This window comes from Crocodylus siamensis, chromosome 9, assembly GCF_052110815.1.
Source record: "Crocodylus siamensis isolate JL-2025a chromosome 9, ASM5211081v1, whole genome shotgun sequence".
In the NCBI taxonomy this organism is placed as follows: domain Eukaryota; kingdom Metazoa; phylum Chordata; order Crocodylia; family Crocodylidae; genus Crocodylus; species Crocodylus siamensis.
Genome location: NC_143403.1, coordinates 41,085,454 through 41,098,966, shown reverse-complemented (window position 1 = coordinate 41,098,966; position 13,513 = coordinate 41,085,454).

The following is a 13,513-nucleotide window of genomic DNA, read 5'->3' as shown; positions in this document are numbered from 1 at the left end:
CACCCAGGCCTTTACTCGCGGCAGGGGCCTGGGGAAGGTGTCTTCCCTGCCGCCGACCCCACAGTCCATAGGTTCCTCCCGAGTGTATTCCCCTACTCTGCTGCTACCTCTGGGGAGCGGGGCCCCCTTACCGGGGGGGTACTCGGCTTCAGTCGGGCAGGACCGGGCAAGGTGTCCCCTGCCGCCGCAGCGGAAGCAACTAACACCCGGGTTCCCTGGGGTCTTCTCCCCCTTACTTCCCCTGCCCTTTCGGGTGGAGTCTTCCGCCCCCGGTTTTCCCCGGCCCGGGCGCCGCCCTACCTGGGCTGCTGTATATTGCTCCGCCAGCTGTAGAGCCTGTAGGGAAGTTGTGGGGCCATGACACCTCACCCACTGTTGGGTGTCATCCTCCAGGTCCATCAGGAACTGCTCTAGCAGGACCTGATCGCATATTTCTTCTTTCGTGGTCTCCATCGGCCTCAGCCACTTCATCATTTCATCTCTAAGACTGTGCCACAACATCTTGGGGCTTTTCTCGCCCTTGGTCTTGTTTCCTCGGAACGCCTGTCGTGCTTTTCTGGGGTGATGTCAAGGCGTTGTAGAATCTCGGCCTTCACCCGCTCGTAGTCGCTGGCCTCGGCGCGGGTCAGGGCTCGGTAGGCTGCCTGGGCCGGGCCGGTTAACAGGACTCCCAGCCTACTGGCCCATTTCGTCCGGTCTATGCCTGCGGCGAGAGCCACTCTCTCAAAAGTTTCTATGAAGGCCTCGACGTCGTCTTCCGGATTCATGCGGGGCATGTTCATTTCCCCGCTATACGGGCCAGCCCTTGTCTGCTGCTGTTGGAGCAAATGCTCCTGCACACTCGCTTGCCGTAAGGCAGTCTGCTGGTGCTGCTGTAGCAGCTGGGCCATCAGATGCAGCGTCTGCTGCGTCACATCCGCGCTCGTAGGGAGCTCCATGGTGCTGTAGTGCTCTCCGAGCTAGGCCGGGCTCACTTCCCGGCCAATGCACCAGTTGTAAGGGGATGGGGGTGTGCCACTTACCGTGGGATCCCGATCCCCGGATGTCCCCTGGAGAGGAGGGGTACGCGTTGGACCGTCCCACTTTGCCGCTCTTGCCTGCCACGACTTGATGGAAATATGGGGTTCACCCTTGCCGGGAAGCTGGCGGTCCACGTGGGGTACAGTACCTCCAAGGTCCAGGGGTCCTGAGGGCTCCTCCTCCCCTACACCCTCGCCCGGTCCTCCAGGTGGGGAGCCTCCGTTGGGGCTCCCTTGTCTTCGTCTTGGCTCCGCAGTGGGGGGGGGGGTTTACCCCACACCGCTGGGCCCTCCCCAGGAGTCCTATCAGCACCTAGTCTCCCTGGTGCTGATCGCTCCACTCGTCCTGAGGCGTCTCTAACTCAGGGTCTCACTCTCTCAACCCGGGGGAACTACAACTCTGTCCCCCCTGCCCGCGGGTCTTCCCCGCGGCCAAGCGGCCCGCAGCCGCCGGAGGAGGGTCCCTCTGACCCAGCCTCCCTTCCCGGCTTCCTCCGGTGCAATGGCCACCGGTCCCTTTTGTACCTCCGTCCGTTCGGGGCCCGCTGCGCCCCCTGGCTCCGCCGCCTCCGGCCTTGCCGGCTGGTGCTGCGCCGCTCCTGGCTTCGCGGCGGTCGGCCTCACTGCCGCCGGTCCTTGCCGCCCGGCTCCTGACTTTACCGCACCCGGCCCAGCTGCCTCTGGACCTCCGGCTCCCGGCTTCGCCGCCGCCGGCTCCCCGGCACTTGGCCCCGCCGCTGCCGGCTCCCGCCGCGTGGCACGCGGTGCGGCTGTACCTGCCTCCGCCGCTCCCGGCTCCGCAGCTCCCGGTCTCGCCGCTCCCGGCTCCGCAGCTCCAGTCCTTGTAGCTCCCGGCTCCGCGGCTCCCGGGGCAGGCTCCCGCCGGAGCCTCCGTCCTCCCCTGCTCAGGGTAGGCGGTTCCTTTTTATCTCCCCGCGCCGGTCCCGCGTCGGCGCGGTTCCAGTTCCGGGAAACCTTAAGTTCCCCGCCCGGCTTCCGGGCCCGGACCCGGAAGCGGGGTGGAACTCCGGGATTCCCCGCTTGGGCCGGGCCCCTCAGGGTCCTGGCCCCCTCACACACCCCACCCCTCGAGACGCCGCTAGGCGATCCCTTTGCTGTGCGATGTTCGCCCCCCAAGGGCTTCTCCCCGTCCGCACAGGGCGGTACCAAGGGCTCGTGGGTATTCTCTATCTCCCCCCACCGAGACAAAAAGTCTGCCACGGTGTTGCTGCGACCGGGTTTATACCCGATTTTAAACTGATAGGGCTGGAGTGCCAGGGCCCACCTCATTAGCCGGGCATTCTCGGTTTTAGCCGAGTTGAGCCACCATAGCGGGGCGTGATCAGTTATTAAACGAAATTCTCGGCCCAATAAGTAGTACCGAAAATAGTCTGTACCCCAACGGATGGCGAGACACTCCCGTTCAATTGTAGAGTACCTCTGTTCGTGCTCGTTCAAATGGCGACTGGCGAATGCCACGGGGCGTTCGACTCCCTCCACCTCCTGCAAGAGGACCGCTCCCAGGGCGTACGCTGAGGCATCCGTCTGTAGGATAAAGGGGGCGTTAAAGTTAGGGGTATGGAGTACCGCTCCTCGGCACAAGGCTTGTCGGAGCTCGTTGAACGCCTTGCGTCTCTCTGGAGTCCAGTTGGTGCGTGGTGGTTCCTTCCCCTTGGTGGTGTCTACCAGGGGATTCGCCAGTTCCGCAAACTGGGGAATGAACCGCCGGTAATAGCTGGCGAGCCCCAGAAAGGCTCGCATCTGCCGCTTGGTTGCCGGCGCCTCGTAGTCCCGCAGTGCCGCCACCTTATCCCGTAAAGGTCTTACCAGCCCTTTGCCTACTTGGAAGCCGAGATACTTAGTCTCTGACCTTCCAAGGGCGCATTTCTTTGGGTTGGCCGTCAGGCCCTTACCTCGTAACTCTTGCAAGACCTGTCTCAGGGCCTGGAGGTGTTGCTCCCACGTCTTGGTAAAGATCACGATGTCATCAAGGTAGGCGGCGGCATATTCCTGGTGGGGCGCTAGTATCCAATCGATTAACCTTTGGAAGGTTGCGGTGGCCCCATTCAACCCGAACGGCATCCGTTTGAATTCATAGAGGCCCCAGGGGGTCCCAAAGGCGGTCTTAGGCTGATCCTCCCTTCGCAGGGGAATCTGCCAATACCCCTTTGCTAAATCCAGGGTGGAGATGTAATTGGCTTGCCCGATACGTTCCACCAGTTCACTTATCTGAGGCATGGGGAATGCGTCAAACTGGGTGATGGCGTTCACTTTCTGGAAGTCAACGCACAGCCTTAAGCTGCCATCTGGCTTCGTCACCGCCACCAACGGGCTTCGCCAGGGGCTGCGGGAAGGCGTGATGATGCCTTGGGCCAGCATGCCATTAAGCTCCTCTCTAATCGGTTGGCGCCGAAGAAAAGGAATGCGCCGCCACTTTTCCCTGGCAATCTGGCCTGGTGGCGTCAGGATCTTATGCTCCACGCCTCTAGCCTTCCCCGGGGTCTCTGAAAACACATCCCCAAACTCTACGATTAGCTGTTGTAACTCTTTCTGTTGGGAAGGGGACAGGGACGTCTCTTCCCCAAATGGTCCCCCGTCCCAGGTCTTCGGCCCAGTCTCCCCCTCTTGACACTCCCCATCTACCGGCTCTCGGTCCATTTCTAGAAGGAGCCCGTGCGGCTCCTGCCACTCCTTCAGTAGGTTGATGTGCAAGACCTGGGACGCCCTCGGATGGCCCTCCCTTCGGACTTCATAATTGACCGGGCCGGTTCGTCTAACGACCCGGGCCGGCCCCTGCCACCGCGTCTCGAACTTACTATGAGAGCTGGGCAGCATCACCAACACCTTCTGTCCGGGCTGTAACTCTCTCTCCTGGGTTCCCTGGTCGTATCGGTCCTTTTGCTGTCTCTGGGCCTGTTTGAGGTTGTCGTGGGCTGCTCTCTGGGCCTTGTGGAGTCTGTCCTGCAGTTCCTGTGCGTATTCCACCACCTGGCGACCCCCTCGTGCGCCGCTTTCCCAGCTCTCCCTTAGGATGTCCAACGAACTTCGGGGTTGGTGCCCAAAGACCAAGCTGAAAGGGGAGTAGCCCGTGGAGGCCTGTGGGGCATCCCGTACTGCAAACAGCAAGGGTGGTACCAACAAATCCCACCTGGCTGGATCTTCCTGTGTGCAGCGCCGGAGCATCCCTTTCAGTGTCGCGTTGAAACGCTCGACCAAGCCATTCGTTTGGGGATGATAAATTGACGTTTTTAGGTGAGTGACGTGGAGCACCTTGCACATGGCTGCCATTACAGCCGACATAAAGTTCTTTCCCTGGTCAGTCACGATTTCTCGCGGGATCCCGAAGCGGGCAACCCACTTCATAAGCTCCTCGGCCACCTTGGAGCCCGTCACCGTCCGTAAGGGAATCGCCTCCGGAAACCGGGTGGCGTAATCAATAAGCACCAGTAAGAACCGGTGGCCGGCGGTGCTTCATGGTAAAGGCCCCACCACGTCAAGCGCCACCCTGGTGAATGGCTCCCGTATAACGGGCATCACCTGAAGGGGGGCGCGCGGGGGTTTGTGGGGGTTCACTAACTGGCAGTGACGACATTCTTTACAAAACCTCTCCACGTCCTCATATAGGTGGGGCCAGAAGCACCAGCGTATCAGCCTGGCCTCTGTTTTCCTTTTTCCCAAGTGGCCTCCCATTGGGTTCCCATGGGCTAGTTGTAATAAGGGTGTGCGGTAGCGGCAGGGAATTAAAAGTTGACTTCCCTCCCGCCCTGTCTGTGGGTCGGGCTTAATCCGATATAGCAGACCCTGTCTTAACTCGACCCGGGGGCCCTGTCCCTGATCCGCCGTGGGGCTTACCGGTTGCCGCTCCCGTTGGAGAGCCTCTTCATGGAAGGGTCTCAGCTCCGCGTCCTCCTCTTGCGCCTCCCGGAACTGGTCACTGTTCGCCAGGCCGTCCAGCTCGCCCAGCCAAGGCGGTTCGGGTTCTTCCCCGGCTAGGCCTTGTGGGGGTTCCTTTCGAGGCTGGAGAGCGGCCAGCACCTCGTATATCTCCGGCCAGTCCCTCCCCACGATCATGGGGTGTAAAATATCCTCCTTCAACCCCACGGGCAGGCGTCTCGAAACTCCATGCAGCCGGACCTCTAGGATCTGCCGCTCGAAGTGCGTCCTCTGCTTGTGCAGGCAGACTAGGTGGATCCCTGTGCACCGCGGGGCGCGCCTCCATTCTACCAGCGATGGTCTGACTAGGGTCTGTGCGCATCCGGTGTCGATTACGGCCATGAGTGGTCGCTGCCCCACCCAGGCCTTTACTCGCGGCAGGGGCCTGGGGAAGGTGTCTTCCCTGCCGCCGACCCCACAGTCCATAGGTTCCTCCCGAGTGTATTCCCCTACTCTGCTGCTACCTCTGGGGAGCGGGGCCCCCTTACCGGGGGGGTACTCGGCTTCAGTCGGGCAGGACCGGGCAAGGTGTCCCCTGCCGCCGCAGCGGAAGCAACTAACACCCGGGTTCCCTGGGGTCTTCTCCCCCTTACTTCCCCTGCCCTTTCGGGTGGAGTCTTCCGCCCCCGGTTTTCCCCGGCCCGGGCGCCGCCCTACCTGGGCTGCTGTATATTGCTCCGCCAGCTGTAGAGCCTGTAGGGAAGTTGTGGGGCCATGACACCTCACCCACTGTTGGGTGTCATCCTCCAGGTCCATCAGGAACTGCTCTAGCAGGACCTGATCGCATATTTCTTCTTTCGTGGTCTCCATCGGCCTCAGCCACTTCATCATTTCATCTCTAAGACTGTGCCACAACATCTTGGTCTTGTAAGGGGATGGGGGGTGTGCCACTTACCGTGGGACCCCGATCCCCGGATGTCCCCTGGAGAGGGGGGGTACGCGTTGGACCGTCCCGCTTCGCCGCTCTCGCCTGCCACGACTTGATGGAAATATGGGGTTCACCCTTGCCGGGAAGCGGGCGGTCCACGTGGGGTACAGTACCTCCAAGGTCCAGGGGTCCTGAGGGCTCCTCCTCCCCTACACCCTCGCCCGGTCCTCCGGGTGGGGAGCCTCCGTTGGGGCTCCCTTGTCTTCGTCTTGGCTCCGCAGTGGGGGGTTACCCCACACCGCTGGGTCCTCCCCAGGAGTCCTATCAGCACCTAGTCTCCCTGGTGCTGATCGCTCCACTCGTCCTGAGGCGTCTCTAACTCAGGGTCTCACTGTCTCAACCCGGGGGAACTACAACTCTGCCCCCCTGCCCGCGGGTCTTCCCCGCGGCCAAGCGGCCCGCAGCCGCCGGAGGAGGGTCCCTCCGACCCAGCCTCCCTTCCCGGCTTCCTCCGGTGCAATGGCCACCGGTCCCTTTTGTACCTCCGTCCGTTCGGGGCCCGCTGCGCCCCCTGGCTCCGCCGCCTCCGGCCTTGCTGGCTGGTGCTGCGCCGCTCCTGGCTTCGCGGCGGTCGGCCTTACTGCCGCCGGTCTTTGCCGCCCGGCTCCTGTCTTGACCGCACCCGGCCCAGCTGCCTCTGGACCTCCGGCTCCCGGCTTCGCCGCCTCCGGCTCCCCAGCACTTGGCCTCGCTGCTGCCGGCTCCCGCCGCGTGGCACGCGGCGTGGCTGTACCTGCCTCCGCCGCTCCCGGCTCCGCAGCTCCCGGCCTCGCCGCTCCCGGCTCCGCAGCTCCAGTCCTCGTAGCTCCCGGCTCCGCAGCTCCCGGGGCAGGCTCCCGCCGGAGCCTCCGTCCTCCCCTGCTCAGGGTAGGCAGTTCCTTTTTATCTCCCCGCGCCGGTCCCGCGTCGGCGCGGTTCCAGTTCCGGGAAACCTTAAGTTCCCCGCCCGGCTTCCGGACCCAGAAGCGGGGCGGAACTCCGGGATTCCCCGCTTGGGCCGGGCCCCTCAGGGTCCTGGCCCCCTCACACACCCCACCCCTCGAGACGCCGCTAGGCGATCCCTTTGCTGTGCGATGTTCGCCCCCCAAGGGCTTCTCCCCGTCCGCACAGGGCGGTACCAAGGGCTCGTGGGTATTCTCTATCTCCCCCCCACCGAGACAAAAAGTCTGCCACGGTGTTGCTGCGACCGGGTTTATACCCGATTTTAAACTGATAGGGCTGGAGTGCCAGGGCCCACCTCATTAGCCGGGCATTCTCGGTTTTAGCCGAGTTGAGCCACCATAGCGGGGCGTGATCAGTTATTAAACGAAATTCTCGGCCCAATAAGTAGTACCGAAAATAGTCTGTACCCCAACGGATGGCGAGACACTCCCGTTCAATTGTAGAGTACCTCTGTTCGTGCTCGTTCAAATGGCGACTGGCGAATGCCACGGGGCGTTCGACTCCCTCCACCTCCTGCAAGAGGACCGCTCCCAGGGCGTACGCTGAGGCATCCGTCTGTAGGATAAAGGGGGCGTTAAAGTTAGGGGTATGGAGTACCGCTCCTCGGCACAAGGCTTGTCGGAGCTCGTTGAACGCCTTGCGTCTCTCTGGAGTCCAGTTGGTGCGTGGTGGTTCCTTCCCCTTGGTGGTGTCTACCAGGGGATTCGCCAGTTCCGCAAACTGGGGAATGAACCGCCGGTAATAGCTGGCGAGCCCCAGAAAGGCTCGCATCTGCCGCTTGGTTGCCGGCGCCTCGTAGTCCCGCAGTGCCGCCACCTTATCCCGTAAAGGTCTTACCAGCCCTTTGCCTACTTGGAAGCCGAGATACTTAGTCTCTGACCTTCCAAGGGCGCATTTCTTTGGGTTGGCCGTCAGGCCCTTACCTCGTAACTCTTGCAAGACCTGTCTCAGGGCCTGGAGGTGTTGCTCCCACGTCTTGGTAAAGATCACGATGTCATCAAGGTAGGCGGCGGCATATTCCTGGTGGGGCGCTAGTATCCAATCGATTAACCTTTGGAAGGTTGCGGTGGCCCCATTCAACCCGAACGGCATCCGTTTGAATTCATAGAGGCCCCAGGGGGTCCCAAAGGCGGTCTTAGGCTGATCCTCCCTTCGCAGGGGAATCTGCCAATACCCCTTTGCTAAATCCAGGGTGGAGATGTAATTGGCTTGCCCGATACGTTCCACCAGTTCACTTATCTGAGGCATGGGGAATGCGTCAAACTGGGTGATGGCGTTCACTTTCTGGAAGTCAACGCACAGCCTTAAGCTGCCATCTGGCTTCGTCACCGCCACCAACGGGCTTCGCCAGGGGCTGCGGGAAGGCGTGATGATGCCTTGGGCCAGCATGCCATTAAGCTCCTCTCTAATCGGTTGGCGCCGAAGAAAAGGAATGCGCCGCCACTTTTCCCTGGCAATCTGGCCTGGTGGCGTCAGGATCTTATGCTCCACGCCTCTAGCCTTCCCCGGGGTCTCTGAAAACACATCCCCAAACTCTACGATTAGCTGTTGTAACTCTTTCTGTTGGGAAGGGGACAGGGACGTCTCTTCCCCAAATGGTCCCCCGTCCCAGGTCTTCGGCCCAGTCTCCCCCTCTTGACACTCCCCATCTACCGGCTCTCGGTCCATTTCTAGAAGGAGCCCGTGCGGCTCCTGCCACTCCTTCAGTAGGTTGATGTGCAAGACCTGGGACGCCCTCGGATGGCCCTCCCTTCGGACTTCATAATTGACCGGGCCGGTTCGTCTAACGACCCGGGCCGGCCCCTGCCACCGCGTCTCGAACTTACTATGAGAGCTGGGCAGCATCACCAACACCTTCTGTCCGGGCTGTAACTCTCTCTCCTGGGTTCCCTGGTCGTATCGGTCCTTTTGCTGTCTCTGGGCCTGTTTGAGGTTGTCGTGGGCTGCTCTCTGGGCCTTGTGGAGTCTGTCCTGCAGTTCCTGTGCGTATTCCACCACCTGGCGACCCCCTCGTGCGCCGCTTTCCCAGCTCTCCCTTAGGATGTCCAACGAACTTCGGGGTTGGTGCCCAAAGACCAAGCTGAAAGGGGAGTAGCCCGTGGAGGCCTGTGGGGCATCCCGTACTGCAAACAGCAAGGGTGGTACCAACAAATCCCACCTGGCTGGATCTTCCTGTGTGCAGCGCCGGAGCATCCCTTTCAGTGTCGCGTTGAAACGCTCGACCAAGCCATTCGTTTGGGGATGATAAATTGACGTTTTTAGGTGAGTGACGTGGAGCACCTTGCACATGGCTGCCATTACAGCCGACATAAAGTTCTTTCCCTGGTCAGTCACGATTTCTCGCGGGATCCCGAAGCGGGCAACCCACTTCATAAGCTCCTCGGCCACCTTGGAGCCCGTCACCGTCCGTAAGGGAATCGCCTCCGGAAACCGGGTGGCGTAATCAATAAGCACCAGTAAGAACCGGTGGCCGGCGGTGCTTCATGGTAAAGGCCCCACCACGTCAAGCGCCACCCTGGTGAATGGCTCCCGTATAACGGGCATCACCTGAAGGGGGGCGCGCGGGGGTTTGTGGGGGTTCACTAACTGGCAGTGACGACATTCTTTACAAAACCTCTCCACGTCCTCATATAGGTGGGGCCAGAAGCACCAGCGTATCAGCCTGGCCTCTGTTTTCCTTTTTCCCAAGTGGCCTCCCATTGGGTTCCCATGGGCTAGTTGTAATAAGGGTGTGCGGTAGCGGCAGGGAATTAAAAGTTGACTTCCCTCCCGCCCTGTCTGTGGGTCGGGCTTAATCCGATATAGCAGACCCTGTCTTAACTCGACCCGGGGGCCCTGTCCCTGATCCGCCGTGGGGCTTACCGGTTGCCGCTCCCGTTGGAGAGCCTCTTCATGGAAGGGTCTCAGCTCCGCGTCCTCCTCTTGCGCCTCCCGGAACTGGTCACTGTTCGCCAGGCCGTCCAGCTCGCCCAGCCAAGGCGGTTCGGGTTCTTCCCCGGCTAGGCCTTGTGGGGGTTCCTTTCGAGGCTGGAGAGCGGCCAGCACCTCGTATATCTCCGGCCAGTCCCTCCCCACGATCATGGGGTGTAAAATATCCTCCTTCAACCCCACGGGCAGGCGTCTCGAAACTCCATGCAGCCGGACCTCTAGGATCTGCCGCTCGAAGTGCGTCCTCTGCTTGTGCAGGCAGACTAGGTGGATCCCTGTGCACCGCGGGGCGCGCCTCCATTCTACCAGCGATGGTCTGACTAGGGTCTGTGCGCATCCGGTGTCGATTACGGCCATGAGTGGTCGCTGCCCCACCCAGGCCTTTACTCGCGGCAGGGGCCTGGGGAAGGTGTCTTCCCTGCCGCCGACCCCACAGTCCATAGGTTCCTCCCGAGTGTATTCCCCTACTCTGCTGCTACCTCTGGGGAGCGGGGCCCCCTTACCGGGGGGGTACTCGGCTTCAGTCGGGCAGGACCGGGCAAGGTGTCCCCTGCCGCCGCAGCGGAAGCAACTAACACCCGGGTTCCCTGGGGTCTTCTCCCCCTTACTTCCCCTGCCCTTTCGGGTGGAGTCTTCCGCCCCCGGTTTTCCCCGGCCCGGGCGCCGCCCTACCTGGGCTGCTGTATATTGCTCCGCCAGCTGTAGAGCCTGTAGGGAAGTTGTGGGGCCATGACACCTCACCCACTGTTGGGTGTCATCCTCCAGGTCCATCAGGAACTGCTCTAGCAGGACCTGATCGCATATTTCTTCTTTCGTGGTCTCCATCGGCCTCAGCCACTTCATCATTTCATCTCTAAGACTGTGCCACAACATCTTGGGGCTTTTCTCGCCCTTGGTCTTGTTTCCTCGGAACGCCTGTCGTGCTTTTCTGGGGTGATGTCAAGGCGTTGTAGAATCTCGGCCTTCACCCGCTCGTAGTCGCTGGCCTCGGCGCGGGTCAGGGCTCGGTAGGCTGCCTGGGCCGGGCCGGTTAACAGGACTCCCAGCCTACTGGCCCATTTCGTCCGGTCTATGCCTGCGGCGAGAGCCACTCTCTCAAAAGTTTCTATGAAGGCCTCGACGTCGTCTTCCGGATTCATGCGGGGCATGTTCATTTCCCCGCTATACGGGCCAGCCCTTGTCTGCTGCTGTTGGAGCAAATGCTCCTGCACACTCGCTTGCCGTAAGGCAGTCTGCTGGTGCTGCTGTAGCAGCTGGGCCATCAGATGCAGCGTCTGCTGCGTCACATCCGCGCTCGTAGGGAGCTCCATGGTGCTGTAGTGCTCTCCGAGCTAGGCCGGGCTCACTTCCCGGCCAATGCACCAGTTGTAAGGGGATGGGGGTGTGCCACTTACCGTGGGATCCCGATCCCCGGATGTCCCCTGGAGAGGAGGGGTACGCGTTGGACCGTCCCACTTTGCCGCTCTTGCCTGCCACGACTTGATGGAAATATGGGGTTCACCCTTGCCGGGAAGCTGGCGGTCCACGTGGGGTACAGTACCTCCAAGGTCCAGGGGTCCTGAGGGCTCCTCCTCCCCTACACCCTCGCCCGGTCCTCCAGGTGGGGAGCCTCCGTTGGGGCTCCCTTGTCTTCGTCTTGGCTCCGCAGTGGGGGGGGGGGTTTACCCCACACCGCTGGGCCCTCCCCAGGAGTCCTATCAGCACCTAGTCTCCCTGGTGCTGATCGCTCCACTCGTCCTGAGGCGTCTCTAACTCAGGGTCTCACTCTCTCAACCCGGGGGAACTACAACTCTGTCCCCCCTGCCCGCGGGTCTTCCCCGCGGCCAAGCGGCCCGCAGCCGCCGGAGGAGGGTCCCTCTGACCCAGCCTCCCTTCCCGGCTTCCTCCGGTGCAATGGCCACCGGTCCCTTTTGTACCTCCGTCCGTTCGGGGCCCGCTGCGCCCCCTGGCTCCGCCGCCTCCGGCCTTGCCGGCTGGTGCTGCGCCGCTCCTGGCTTCGCGGCGGTCGGCCTCACTGCCGCCGGTCCTTGCCGCCCGGCTCCTGACTTTACCGCACCCGGCCCAGCTGCCTCTGGACCTCCGGCTCCCGGCTTCGCCGCCGCCGGCTCCCCGGCACTTGGCCCCGCCGCTGCCGGCTCCCGCCGCGTGGCACGCGGTGCGGCTGTACCTGCCTCCGCCGCTCCCGGCTCCGCAGCTCCCGGTCTCGCCGCTCCCGGCTCCGCAGCTCCAGTCCTTGTAGCTCCCGGCTCCGCGGCTCCCGGGGCAGGCTCCCGCCGGAGCCTCCGTCCTCCCCTGCTCAGGGTAGGCGGTTCCTTTTTATCTCCCCGCACCGGTCCCGCGTCGGCGCGGTTCCAGTTCCGGGAAACCTTAAGTTCCCCGCCCGGCTTCCGGGCCCGGACCCGGAAGCGGGGCGGAACTCCGGGATTCCCCGCTCGGGCCGCGCCCCTCAGGGTCCTGGCCCCCTCACAATGCCGATGGCAAAAAGGTCAAAAGGTTAACATAACATATTTCGTCATCATAGTTCCATATTCAGCCCTCCCCCAGCTTAAATGTAAAATACATGTGCAGTCATTCTTGCATGAAATCTGAGCAGAAGTAAGGAACACGCAAAGTCTGCTCAGTCATAATTGGCAGTCCTGTAATTATTCAAGCCTGGTGTGTTGTGATTGGCTACCTGAAAACCTTTAATTTTGGAAAGATTTCCGCCTTCTACGGAGACCTCCACGCACACCCAGGAGACATAGTCAGCAGCCTGGCCAGTCGCTGACTCCTCCCCACCTGCAGCGAAAAAAAAAATTTCAGGCGTTGTATCCGAATTTTTGTCGACTCGTCCATTCTCCAAGAGCTCACGAACGTCTTTAAACCGAAGTTACCTGTACGCTTTGCTGAAAACCTGCACCAAGCAGTTTATGACTGTGCAACGAAGAAGCATCTGTAAGCTGAACTGAACTTCTCCTTTCTCACTGTGTAACCACGACTTCCTTCCTACGCCACAACTCTTCTGTGGTGTAAGTAACAATAAATCTTTAACCAAAATGCATTTAAACTCCCTGACTCCTCTCACTTTTCCACCTGTACGACCACCGTATCGTACCCGCATCCAGCCGGTCGTGCCGACCCAGGCTCGCAGGTCAAGGTTGCACCGGTCCTCGGACGCAACACCTAGCACATCAGTATTTGCATAAAAAAGTAAGAAAACTATTAATTAAAGCAAAATACAAAATAGACAGCCCATGAAGTTAATAATAAACATAGATCAGTTTAATAATGTAAGAAATATGACTAACTGCAACATGTATAAATGGTTAACACAATTTTTTTAAAAATTGGCAACCATTGTATGGGAAATTAATAATCAGTTATTTATAAGTAGGCTAAAAAAACTTACTTTAGATTCCAAGTGAATTGGACTGGTACGTATCATTAACCATCTTAGTACAGTAGTATATAAAATACAATTGAAAAAAAAATCAAAATAGGTATATGTATTTCAGTTAAAGTTATTCAGTGGTGTATGAAATTTAATGTATTAAGTTTATTTAAAAGCCACAGAATGCCAGTAATACCAATGGACTAAAAGACCAGTGGCTGTTACACACCAAAAAACAAGTATTAATTTGTATTTGTTGTTGGGTTTTTCTATTTTGAATATATTTGCGTGTCATAATATTTTAACTTAGCTTTGCTTATTGGTTTTTTTTATTTTAGTTTGCTTTGCTAAGTAAACCCTTAATTTCATACGTGTGTAACCTCCCTCGCTGAT